Genomic DNA, 13,753 nt, shown 5'->3' with positions numbered 1-13,753 from the left:
TATATGCGCATGATAGATGGTAATGTTTGACTTTTGGTAAGTAGTAGCATGAAGAATAGAGGTTCAATGATATGTGTTTTATATAACGAATTGGATGAAAAGCATGATGGTTGTTTATAACGTGGCACTTAATAACACGAAGTAGATTATTTTGTTGATTGTATGAGGAGTCGCGCAGATTTGAATGCGTAGTTGTAATCATAATGTTGAAATAATAATGAATGCATAGTACGTTGGGGTATGTGAGATAACATGCGGGTAGTATTCACGAGTCTGCATGACTCGATTGAGTGGGTTTGATTCGATCGAGTGGGTACTTGTCGTTATTTTGACCAGAATCGTGTTTTTTTGGGCACTCGATCGAGTACCTCGGGCACTCGATCGAGTATGGGGTCACTCGATCGAGTAGCCGGGCTACTCGGTCGAGTAAGTCAGAGATCAGAAGGTCTGTTTGGGTTCTGGAGTCGGGGCACTCGATCGAGCATGTTGGGCACTCGATCGAGTAGCCTCAACTCGATCGAGTAGGTTCTGGTACTCGATCGAGTGGGGTCTGTGCAGGTCATATGCGTATTTCGGGTCATATGTTTGTCTTTTGACATTCGTTGCATATTATGTTTAATTCAAAGGTGTTGTATTACTTCTTTATGCATTGTTTTACTTATGTGTTGGTCCTGAAGCGTAAGTTACCCAATCTTATGATGTAAAGAGTGGCACTATGATGAGTATGAGTTCGGTGGGGAGGACATGAGTTATATGTGATTATGATAGATGGTGGAAAAAGAAAAGGAAGATTGGTATAGTTTATTGAGGCATGGCGCACGTTTTGCGAGACGGGATGAGTGATATGATTGTGTGTTGAGTAATGTAAAAATAAGTGAATATAGACAAGGGATGATGTGAGTATAATGAACGTGAGAATGAAAAGATTGAAAGTGAGAATGTGGATAGTGGCAGCTTGAGATGTGTAAAGAGTTATGGAAGGAAATGGTTAGGAGTCGTGTGGGTTATGGATTTAGGTAGTGAAAGTTCGTTTAAAGGGGTTGAGAAGAGTAATATATAGTGAACTTTGTGGAGACATGTCGCGAGGTGTATTTATAGACAGTGAGTGAGTTTGGGAGGTTTATTAAAAGATGAAACTACTGTGTGATTTCCTTGGGTAATTAACGGTATTAAATGAATTCTGATTTCTAGAGATGTAAAAAGGGGGATGCAATTGTTTGAACGTTAAACGTTGGTTCTATGGATATATTAGTGGCAAGTATGAGTGATAGCATAATAAGAGAAGATCCATGGTAAGAAAGAGTGAGATGATGTCGGTAGAAAATAATGGAATTAAGTTTTGGAGCAACGAAGGGGTAACCAGATCTCTAAAGAGTTAGCTAGAAGGAATAAGGAGTTGAACTATTAATTGGTATTATTGAGTGTAAAGAGAAAAGAAGGATAAAAGTAAGCTGAGGAAAATGTTCACCGGAGCTATGTGATATAAAGAGAAGAAATCATCGAAATATGTGATGGTATCACGAGGATGTTAGCTAAAGGTTATATAGGAGTTTCAGGGCAACATGATTGGTAATGAGTTTCGAGGAATTAAGGGAGTAAGAAGTTGGTGGAGTATTGGCACGATCGAGATATTTTGGTGGAGAGTTGGATGACAATACAAATAAGATAGCATTGGGAATAATGTTGAGGTAATTTTTTGGATGGGTTTGATGTTCGTTATTTGCAATGTTAACCAAAAATGGTAGAAAAACCATGTTATTTTGATATGAGTGTAAGAGATTTTATATACGAGCAAATGTGGCATTGTGGTGTTATCACTAATGGCTAAGAGTGATGGAATATTAGAAAGGTAGCAATTCTAAAGAGGTTAATTTGGTAGGGACCTGATTGTTGTGTATGATTGTGAGAGGGTATAAGATGTGGTTAGATGAGGCGGACGCTATTAGTTGAATAGTGAAGGTGTGATTATATTTGGCAGGAAGTGATGGTTGTGCGAATGGGGAATATGTTATGAGGGGCATATGAGTTAAACTCGGGCGGCGAGTAACCTTTTCGAGTGTGGTGACTTACGTGGTCAGGATTGACTAGTTGGTTGTGATTACGGGTCTGTGATTTGTGTAAATGTTTGTGTGAGGTTCTGACCTCACAAGAAGTGGTATGGTATGATAATTATAAAATTGTTTTATGAATGTTCGGTAATATATATGTTGGACACGGTAATTTAATTTAATGATATCCAAAAAGGTAATAACTTGATTGATTTGACATAGCTAGTTATAATTTTATGCGTATTCATAACACATGTGTATTCCGGGAAATGGTAGAGATGATGTTCATGAGATGCTTATCTGTCTATCCATATAATATGTTGCGTGGTGATTTAATAAAGTGGATTTGAGTAAGTTTTTCTTGTCTGAGAAGTTATGCTAAGTCAGTATTTATGGGAATTGTATGCAGTTGTGATGTCTATCGGTGTGGTTGTGGTGCCTCGGGTGGTGATCCGGGCACGGTACATAGTGCTGTGATGCGGGTATTTTCGCACTACGGTGTGGCTGTTGGTGGTGGTGTTGTGATGCCGTCACCGGTTGTGGTGGAGTAGGAGGGATGATTATGATTCGGGTTTCGAAAGTACATACCAGTTATACATAGATTGTTGTTTTGTTTGATGTTGCTCTCTGCGAGTGTCAGTTTGTGCTGATAGACAGTTGTCTTGCTTATTCATGTTTTCTTTACCAGGTTAAGTTGGGAATGAGGTAGAGTATGATGTGAAATAGAGTTGTATATGTTTCGTTGTTGTCATGGGATAGTGATAATCTGTTGATGGGACACGGTTGTGAGAGGTTGTTACGGTAATTTTGATCTTGTTTTCAGATGAGACATCGGTAGACATGTTAATGGAAAATGATTCGTGGAACATGTGTTGTAATGAGCTGAAAGCGGCAGGTAGTTCATAATCTTTTGTTGAGACAGTGAGTGTAGGGTGTTGGGGAAATTAGTGTCATGTTAAGTTGTGTATGAATTTTGCGGTAATGAAAGAAAGAACTTGAGGATCTAGTGTGCGTGTACGTAACGAGTGCGGACCGTGAGTTATGCTTCTGGGAGATAAGTGCCCTACGTAGAGAGGTATGTTGTTTGGCGGTAATAATGAAGAGTGGGTATGGTGATTTGCTACGAGTTTATGGTATAGGTTAGGTCTTGTTGCCGAAATGAGTTGAGGAATGGGAAATGTTTATGTATGGGAGCCTTGGATATAAGAATGGTGAGTGTTTGGTTTATAGACGGTTATCTTTGACATGTGGTGGTACAGAGGGTAATGAGATATAGATATGGTTTGGTATTAGTGAGTTACGAGGACGTAACATTTGTCTTAAGAGGAGTAGGATGCGATAAAACAGATTTTGATGGTTGTACATATGGTAATATATTCGAAAGTTGAGTCTTGATGTAGAATAAAAGATCGATTCGTGTTGTGGGTGATTTTATTAAAGGTCATGACCGTGCTTGTAGTAGCGTGATGTTTAGGAGTGTGAGAATATTTCGCTAGTATTGACAGTTGGATGATGAGGTTACGAGTGTGAGTAAACTTCTAGGACGAAGTTCCTTTTAAGGGTGGTAGAATGTAACATCCCGTTTGATGTCTATGAGTGTCTTGGTATTGGAATTGATAGTTGATGATATTATGGAGCTAGCAGCATTAGAGGATGGTAGTTGGTTATGTATGGAGTTGGTGTCGTGAGAGATATATATGTAGTAGATACGATATAGTGAGTCATGTTGTGGAAGTAAACATAGTTGGTGGAGTGGGTGTTAAGAGTTCATGTTCTATGTTCGGTCGAGTTCTTGAGTCCTTAGCTAAGTTGTTGTGTCTTGGTCGAGTCTGTATGGTTGTTTTTATGTATGGGTTGAACTTCGGGGACGAAGTTCCTTTTAAGGAGGGAAGACTGTAATACTCCGTATTTATAAGTCTTGGGGTACTCTATCGAGTAGCCCTTACTCTGTCGAGTAAGGGTAAGTTGCGAAATAAAATAGTTTCTGACTGTTGGGTACTCGATCGAGTAGCTGGGGTACTCGATCGAGTAGGAGGGTACTCGATCGAGTACCTTGGGTACTCGATCGAGTGTCCGGTTTTACGGGAAGTTTTCTCGGGTTTTGTTAATTATGCGATTAAGGTATTTAAACATATTCGTCATTGTTTTAAATCACTTTTACAAAACCTAAAACCCTGTTTAAGAGAGAAAGCGACCAGTTCATCTTCCTAATCGCATTCTTAGCAATTCCGGAGTTCGACGGTCGGTTCTTGTCGTTTTTCGTGTCGTTGGATTCCTTGCGTCGAGGGTAAGCTTTTAATATAGTTTTTATAATGTTTTGTTAAGATTGGTTAAACCCTAATTTAGGAATTGGGGGTTTTGGTGTGTAGTTTGTGATGTGTAGTCTTTATGTGTTTGTATGATAGGAGGAGAATTCGTAGAGGAGCCGTTTTGATACAAATTGTAGATACTGCGTCTGCGTGTTGTGCTTTCCGGGTAGGATTTCCTACTCGATTAGTCCCATAATGGGATATTGGTGATGTCTTTGTAGTTAGTTGTTTGATATGATGATTGTGATTGTGATTGTGATTGTGGTTGTGTTTGTTGATGGTTCTCGAGATGCGTTCTCGGGTGAGTGGGGTCACTTGCGGGAGTGACTTCACGCCCTAGTTTCGCCCTTCGTGGAACCCGCCACGGAAAGGGATGTGCACATTAATGGGACAGGGTTATCGCTCGTACGATGAGCGGGGCTTAGGTGGGAACGGCTGCGGTCCCCCATCGTGGCGGTGGTCCAAAGGGACGGTCGATATTGAGATGATGGGAGTTGGTGGTGTGTGTGTGTGTGTGTGACAGATTCAAATTTTTCTGTTTATCTTATTGTTGATATATGTATTGAATTGTGTGATTAGTATCGACCCCGTTTAAATGTTTTAAAAACGTGGTGATCCATTCGGGGTGGTGAGCGATTATTGAGCGGTGTGTGATATGACGCGTATGGGATAGCCGGGATGAGTCATCACGTGGCGGTTAGAAGTCTTCATTGTGCGACGAAGTCTAGTAGCTTTGATAGTTTTAGGCAGAGACCGTATGAGAACCTTGTAATTCCTTTTATTAGTTTTGGTTTGAACATGTAATCACTTAATCTATAATTACTTTAAAAGTACGTTTCTTTATTGTCTTATGATATTCAGTACCTCGGGCAACCGAGATGGTAGTATCCTTATACCTGAGTGGTCCTGGTAAGGCACTTGGAGTATGGGGGTGTTACAAGCTTACCACATGAATCCCTTTACTCCATGAAGGCCGTTGAGCCTTGGTATGCCAACCTTGTCAATTACATGGTCACCAAGAAGTTTCCCACCTCACTTTCATCTAGTCAAAGGAACAAGATCAAGTCCGATTCTAGATTCTATATATGGGATGAGCCATACTTATGGAAAATGTGTCAAGACCAAGTCATCCGACGTTGTGTGCCGGATGTAGAAATTCCATCCATCCTAAAGCATTGTCATGAGTACGCTTGTGGGGGTCACTTTGGGCCTCATAGAACGGCACGTAAAATCCTTGAGTGCGGTTTCTATTGGCCCAAGTTGTTTAAAGATGCTCATGTTTTCGTTACTACTTGTGATAGATGCCAACGTTTTGGCAACATATCACGTAGGAACGAAATGCCCCAACAACCGATGCTCTACTTGGAAATTTTTGATGTTTGGGGAATAGATTTCATGGGGCCATTCCCTAACTCCTATGGATACATCTACATCCTCTTGGCGGTCGACTACGTGTCTAAGTGGGTGGAAGCCATTCCCACAAAATGTGATGATGCAAAGACGGTGCAAGCATTTGTCAAAAGCAATATATTTTCAAGGTTCGGCTTCCCGAAAGCCATTGTGAGTGATAGGGGGACTCATTTTTGCAACAAGGTGATCTCCACCTTGCTTCAAAAATATGGTGTGCTTCACAAAGTTTCTACGGCATATCACCCCCAAACAAATGGCCAAGCGGAAGTCTCTAACCGGGAGGTTAAACACATCTTGGAAAGAACGGTCAATCCCGACCGAAAGGATTGGAGCAAGAGGCTTGAAGATGCTCTTTGGGCTTATAGAACGGCTTATAAGACCCCAATCGACATGTCCCCATATAGGCTCATTTATGGGAAGGGATGCCACCTTCCCGTAGAAGTGGAGCACAAAGCCTATTGGGCAATCAAAGCTTTTAATCAAAATGTCGATGAGGCGGGATTGCACCGGAAGCTTCAAATACAAGAATTGGAAGAGCTTAGGCACAATGCCTATGACAATGCTAGCATCTACAAGGAAAAGGCTCGGTCTTGGCATGACAAGATGGTCACAAGAAGAGTTTTCAAAGAGGAGAAGATGTGTTGGTTTTCAAAGTCGCCTCAAGAATTTTCCCTAACAAGTTAAGGTCAAAGTGGTATGGACCTTACAAAGTCAAGAAGGTTTTTCCCCACGGAGCGGTGGAGGTGGAAGACCCGACCTCGGGGAAAGTGATAAAGGTAAATGGGCAAAGGTTGAAGAAGTACTACAAAGGAATCGAACTACAAGGTGAAGAGGATCTTCTAAAAGAAGATCCAATTTATAAAGATTGATTCTCCAACATTGACTAAGTCGAGCCATCGACGTTAAATAACGGCAAATTTGTAAATATTCTATCCCAATTTCATTGCTTTCTTAGAGTAGTTTATTTCCGCAATTTAATTCCGCAATTTATTTACTCGCATGTTAATTTTCGTTGAATTAATTTCATTTGCATTTGACATGTAAAAAGGCACTTGAGGTTTGTTTAATGATATAGTGATTTGCAAGAACCCTCTTGGAAGGCGTGCCCAAGAGGAGATGAGAGTCGGGTTTGGTGAACAAAGTTATAGGAAGAGACCAAAGAAAAGAGAACAAGAAGAAATGGGAAAAATTTTGGCTAAGGAGAAAATTTGGAATTAAAAGAACAAGAGTCAAAAACTGCGAAGCATGGCGCAGCCTGCGCATAAGGCTTGCGCAGGTGCGCAATTTTGCGCAGGCGTGAACAGTGAATGCGCAGCCTGCGCAGCCTGCGCAGCCTGCGCAGCCTGCGCAGGTCTGCAATCTCGTTTCCTTATCCTCTCTTATCCCGTGTTTCATCCTCTTATTTCACCAGCATTTTTTCGACAACACCCAAACTCCCCTCCTCTCATTCAACTAAAATTCAACCAAATCACTCCATATCAACAACAACCCTCCTTCTCATCAGCAATTTCTTCACCAAATTCATCCTTGGCATCAAAAACACCATCAAATCTCCAATTTTCTCGACAAAATCCCCAATCTCCCAAACCCTAGAATTTTTCCGGGTTGATTTGAAGCTTGTTCAAGTGGATTTCTGGGTTATAAAGGGGTTTTTATGCAACATTCTTCCGTATTCAAGCAAGATTGAGGATTTTTTCGGGAAGGTATAACAACTTTCTTCACTATCCTTGTCTTAATTTTTTTCAATTCGATTTCCTTTGAGTAGTTGAGTTGATTTCTTGCTTGTAAGTACTTGTTTGGGGATTGTTGGCAATCATTTTCTGTTAGGGAAGGCAAATATTCAACAAAATTACCTTAGCTACACCATTTTGTGCTAGTGCTCACAAGGTGTTTGTTGAATTGCCCCTTAGAAAATTTTTCAGATTTTTGGTTGTTTTTAAGTGGTTGTTTTTGCAAATTTAAAAGAGAACAAGATGGTTTTTGGTCTTGGCAAGGGAAAATCTAAGAAGAAGGGTGACTCATCCAACCAACCTCCACCAAATGCACCACCCAAACCTTTTAAGGGGGATGAAGGGTTACCAAACAACCTTAAGACTCACTTTAGGTTCCTTGAGAGTAAGCCCCTACCGATCTCCAAATTTCTTCACCCTAAACCTTGAGGGATTTGGGTATTTACGACCACACCCTTGCCTTCCTCACCAAGGTGGGGTTAGAGAAGTACATTAACCTTCAACTTCGTACCTACCCCGCCTACACCTTAGAATTCCTCTCAACCATCGAAATCACGGGGGAAAGAGGGAATGAACGGGTGAACTTTAGGTTGAACCGAACTTGGCATACCTTAACCTTTGAGCGGGTAAGGGAAATTTTGAGAATCACCAAACCACCCTCCTCCTTAAACTTACCGGGTACGGCCTTGGACGATTCTTGGTTTGGGCTCACAAGAAAAACTCCCCGGACAAACAATGACAAAATCTCCTCAATCACAAATCCCCCCATCCGGATTCTTACTCGGATGATTTCATGTTTTTTCTTTACGATGGGGGAACCTACCAAACTCAATGATGGAGTCCGTGAGTGTTTGTGGGCAATGTTGCCCGAGGGGGAGGGAGTGCCGGATTGGGCAAGGCTTTTTGTGGTTGGTGCGGCCAAGCAACGTGAGAAGAAAGGAAGTATTAATTGTGGAGGTTTGGTCACTCTTTTTGTGGCTAGTTTGGTTGGGGATATTCCGGAAGAGCAACCTCAAGTGTGGGGGAATCACCTATACAATGAAGCGGGGTTGATAGAGACTCACATGATTCTTCCAATGGATACGGTTTCATGGAGTTGTCATTGGTTAGGGGAGGGGAAAGTACAATACATGAAACTCCCTTTGAATGGCCCCCTCCCGAGTGGACCACGTGCCCGGGATTTCTTTTGTCCCCCCGAGGGCAATCTCCCCAACCCACCCCCACCAAAAATTCGGAAGAGGAGAGCCGTTGAATTCTCCCATGATCCCCAACAAGAAGAAGAAAGAGAAGTTGAGATTATTGAGGGGGGCTTCCATGAGACCCCACACATTCCTTCATCCTCCCATCCGCCTCAAGACACTCCTATGTTTGAGGCCGGAGGTTCCTCAAGTCCACCTTTACCACCTTGGCAACACCAAATGTTTAAGTACTTTGAGGACACCGGGGGCGTTGGAAGCGATTAGTGGGAGGGTTGAGAGCTCCCATTCTTGGCAACAACAACAAGCGCCGAGATTGGAGAGTTTTGACCATTTTCGAAAATCTTTTGAGGAGCATAGAAGGTTGGGAGATGAGGCCGAATTGGCCCAAAAGAAGATCCTTGAAGACATTGCCAAGAGGCAAGAGGAGTCTCTTGCATGGCAACAACAATGTGCCAAAGCTTGGGCGGAAAATCAAGCCATGTGGCAAGAACAAAACAAGTGGCGGGAAGAAGTGAGTCAACAATTTGGGGTGCAAAACGAAAGGCACCACCAATACCTTGACGACTCCTACTACGACGCCAAAGCCCATGAAGACTCCTTTGGCCTTATTAAAGGCCTTTTCGGCATGACTCTTCACCCCAATGACCCAACCTACCAACCCCCCATCAATGAAGCTCAAGTCAATGCGGCCTACACAAGGGCCCAACAAGAAAGAGAAAGAAGAGAAAGAAGAAGAAAGAACCGGGGGGCATATGAGCAAGGCGAAGGCTCGGGCCCCTCCAACTAAATTTTTGAAGAAGCTGGCACTCCCTCACATTGAGGACAATGTGAAATTTAAGTGTGGGGGAGTGAGAATTGTAACATATGTAAATTGTCTTTCAAGTCAAATGCAAAAAAAAAAAAAAAAAAAAAAAAAACACGAAAATCCCGGCTAGGTGAAAACCCACAAGGGTGGGCGCCTAGGCAAGATTGGGAAGGTGGCCGAGGACGAGATGAAAACCCGAAAGGGCATTCCGGGCAAAATGAAGAAATGAGTTGCGAGCCACCATGAGAGGAAAGGAAAAGCTAAGGTGAAAACCCAAAAGGGCACCTTAGGCAAAATGGGGGATTTTCACCAAAAAAATTGAAAAATTGAAAATTGTAACACCAAAAAGATGGAGGGATAAGAAGGGAGTGATAAGGAGGTTCTTGGAAGGAGGCTAGATTAGGATTTAATTTCATTTTGAGTCACAAAACTTGTCCCAAATCGGTGGATTTTTGTTTTGGCTACTTTGGTTGTTGATTTGCTTCGGAGTGTGGCCAACCAAGTAGCATGATCATACTTTGCTTGGAGTGATAAGGGGGTGATATAAGTGGTGAATTAGGATGTTTTAGGAGTTGCTTAGGCCACTTTGCTTCCACCTTGGGATAAGGTGAGAGTGGCCATCTCTTGTTGGTGATATAAGAAGGGTGGAGTTGCGTGATGAGTCGGCGTTGGTGGTGTGTCGTGTCTTGTTTGAGGGAGAAATAAGGAGGGTGAGTGAGTGAAGAGTGTGTGCAAAAACTTTGAGTCATGTCTTTTTCTTTTTAATCGGTGGTTGTGTTTTGAGGGAGGCATAAGAAGGAAGAGGAAAGGGAAGAGAGATCATTCCCTCCCACACCCTCTTGTAGACTTTACGGTTGCTTGTTCCGGGTTTTGCTCGGGACTAGCAAAAGTCTAAGTGTGGGGGAGTTTGATAGCATTGTTTTGTGTCGGTCTAAGAGGGTGATTTTATCACCCTCGTGTCTTTTAATATGGGTCTTTTGGTTCACTTTTCCTAACAATTGGCAATCGGTTATATGGTGGTAACTTGTGCATTTTTACTCGGTTGAGCACATAATCCTTATGCATGGAACCCGAGCGGCAATAGAGCACCTTTCAAAGGTCAAGATAAGGCACAAGAAGACCACTTGTAACCCGGAAACAAGTTGGGAGAAGTAGGAATGAAGACTAGAAGAAATGAAGGCAATTGAAGAGGTCTAGCTCGTGGAAAATAGAAATCCCAAAATGCGAGCCGATGCGCACTGCTGCAAAAAGCAAAGTCTGCGCAGTGCGCACTATTGCGCAGCTGGAACAAGACTTGCGCACTGCGCAACCTGCGCAACTCGCTTATGGGTTTTTCTAATCTCGTTTGTGGGCTTCTTAAGTGGAAATCTTTCTAGGTTTTCGTGAAGCCCTATATATACCCGAGAAGTTTGAAGACCTGGGATTATCACCTACCATCATATCATCTCTTCTAATCTCATTCTTAGGGTTTAATCTTGTAATAATTTAGAAGACTATTTGGATGCAAAGTTGTAATCTTTCTCTATTTCTTTGGGTTTTGAAGACTATGGAAGGCTAAATCCTTCCCATCTTGGTGTAATTCATCCAAAGTTTCCAACTTTGGTTTTGTAAGACTCTTTTAATCTCCTCTTATTTATCTAATGAACTTTTCTTGTGCTTTATTTCTTATGTTGAGTAATTGAATGTTTGGGTTGGCCATCCTTGCATGTTATTTACTTGATTATTGCAAATCCTAATGAAATGGTTTAATTTAGTTGGGATTGTTGAAGCAAGTTTGTTGTTTGTTGATTTGGTTTAAAGGATTCATGCAACAAATAGGAAAGTTCATGTCTTTTGCTCATTTGTATGGTTTAATCTTATGAGGAATTGATCCTAGCTTCATCTTTTGGTTGAATTCTTAATGCTCATGCTTAGTCTCTTGTCTTAGTTTAATGATTTGTTGCTTAAGCTTGAAGGATATGTGTAGATGGTTTAATTTGCATGTATCAACATCTTGAGGTGATAGTATTGGGTGGAAATTAGGAGGAGAATTATAAAAGAGTCAAGCTTTACCATTGTTGGTTACTAAGGGAGGATTGCACCAAGTTCTCTTAATTATTGAATCATCTTACTCACCAAGTGTTTGTTATATTGCTTGTTAGACTAAGGTTGCAAATTTTACTTTGTTTCATGTCACCAATCAACTCAAAAACCCCCCTTTTTATGTCCCTCTATTGTTTGTCATTGTGAATAACCATTGTTTGTTTATAATCTTGTCTTTAGTAATCAATAGTTTACAATTCAAGTACTTAGCTTAATAGACCTTCTCTTGGGTTCGACCCTTACTTGCACTATATTACTTTATCATTTAGAGTAGTCTAGAGTATAGTTTGGCTTATAAATTGTTAATTTGGTACGCTAATTCTAGTATATTAACGACCTAGTTTATTGCTTATCAGTCGGATATTGCGACGGGTATTATGTGAGTGGAAATGGGTAGAGGGGACAAGGTGGTCACCCACCCCATGTGCTTTGTCTCTCACCCCTATGGGTTTTTTGTGAGACGATATGGTATCCGTCGCAAGTTTGCGACGGATACCCTCCGTCATAAGGGAGAATTTGTGCTCAACCTTTCATGAGAAAGGAAGTTCGTACTGCTATTTTCCAACTAGGACCTACCAAGTCCCTAGGGCCAGACGGTATTCCTGCTCTTTTCTTTCAACGGTATTGGTTTCATGTTAAAAACGAGGTGACTAATGCAGTTTTGGCCATGCTAAATTCCGGTCATATTCCATCTGAAATAAATAGAACTTTTATTACACTAGTTCTGAAGAACAATTGTCCGGAAAAGGTCACTCATTACCGGCCTATCAGTCTTTGTAATGTAATAATGAAGGTGGTCACAAAATGTATTTCAAATAGGATGAAGCCTCTAATGTCGATCCTTGTGGGTGACTATCAGAATGGTTTTGTTCCAGGTAGATCTATTACTGATAACATTTTGATATCTCATGAGCTTTTTCATCACATAAACAAGAATTCATCGAGAAAGACATGTACTATGGCTTTCAGGGTGGATATGAGTAAAGCTTATGACAGGCTAAGTTGGAACTTTATTTGATCTACTTTAACTTATATGGGTTTTCCTTCTTCTTTTATTCAGTTAATTATGAATTGTGTGCAATCAGTTACTTACGAAGTGATTATCAATAGTTCACCTAGCAAAGCTTTTCAGCCTCATACGGGTGTTCGGCAAGGGGATCCTTTCTCACCTTATTTATTTGCGTTATGTACTGAGGTGCTTTCTCAATTATTGCTTGACGCTCAAGAGACTCGTATGCTTCAGGGAATTAAAATTTGTCGAAATGCACCAGTGATCTCACACCTATTGCTTGCCGATGATTCCATCTTTTTCATTGAAGCTACTGCTATATCATGTCGGGTGTTACGTGATATCTTGGATACTTATTGCCGTATGTCGGGACAAGTTATTAATAATGATAAATCAGCTGTTTCATTCAGCCCTAATTCTACTCTTCAAATTATGCAAGATTGTATTAAAATTCTCAAAGTTCCCTCAAGTAAGGAGTTGGGCAATTATTTGGGTCTCCCAACGGATTTTGGGGCTTCTAAAAGGCAGGTTTTTGCTTTTGTCCTCGAAAAAGTCCGCAAACGAATTTTGAGTTGGAAGAATAATTTCTTATCTGCAGCCGGTCGATTGACACTTATCTGTTTTGTTCTATCCTCACTATCAATATATTCTCTATCGGCATTTCGTATGCCGGTAAGTGTGAGCTCACGGAATGATTCCTTGATCTCACAATTCTGGTGGGGTGGTTGTCGTTCAGAAAGGAATATTCACCGGTGCAGTAAGCTTTTTATTAGCTGTCCAAAGTCCATGGGGGACCTAGGTATACGTAATGTCAATTGCCTTAATCAAAGTTTATTGGCCAAGATTGGGTGGAAGATTATTAACAAGCCTATTTCCCTTCTTAGTCGTGTTCTTGGCTGTAAACTTGGGATTGATAAGACTTCTATTATGCATGCGAATTTCCATACGCAAGGATCCTTTTCTTGGGGTGGACGTAGCATTAGATGGGGAGTGGAATTGCTCTAGAATAATTTAGCATGGGAGGTCGGATGTCCCTCTACTCTTGATGTGTGGAGGGATAAATGGATTCAGGGTTATTCACTTGCTCAGCTAAGTAATTTGAGTAATGTTGCTGTTGCTTCCAAACCCCGATACCAAGTTTCGATATTGCAGGATTCAGAT

Source organism: Silene latifolia, chromosome X, assembly GCF_048544455.1.
Source record: "Silene latifolia isolate original U9 population chromosome X, ASM4854445v1, whole genome shotgun sequence".
Lineage (NCBI taxonomy): Eukaryota > Viridiplantae > Streptophyta > Magnoliopsida > Caryophyllales > Caryophyllaceae > Silene > Silene latifolia.
Note: the sequence above shows the minus strand (reverse complement) of the source record.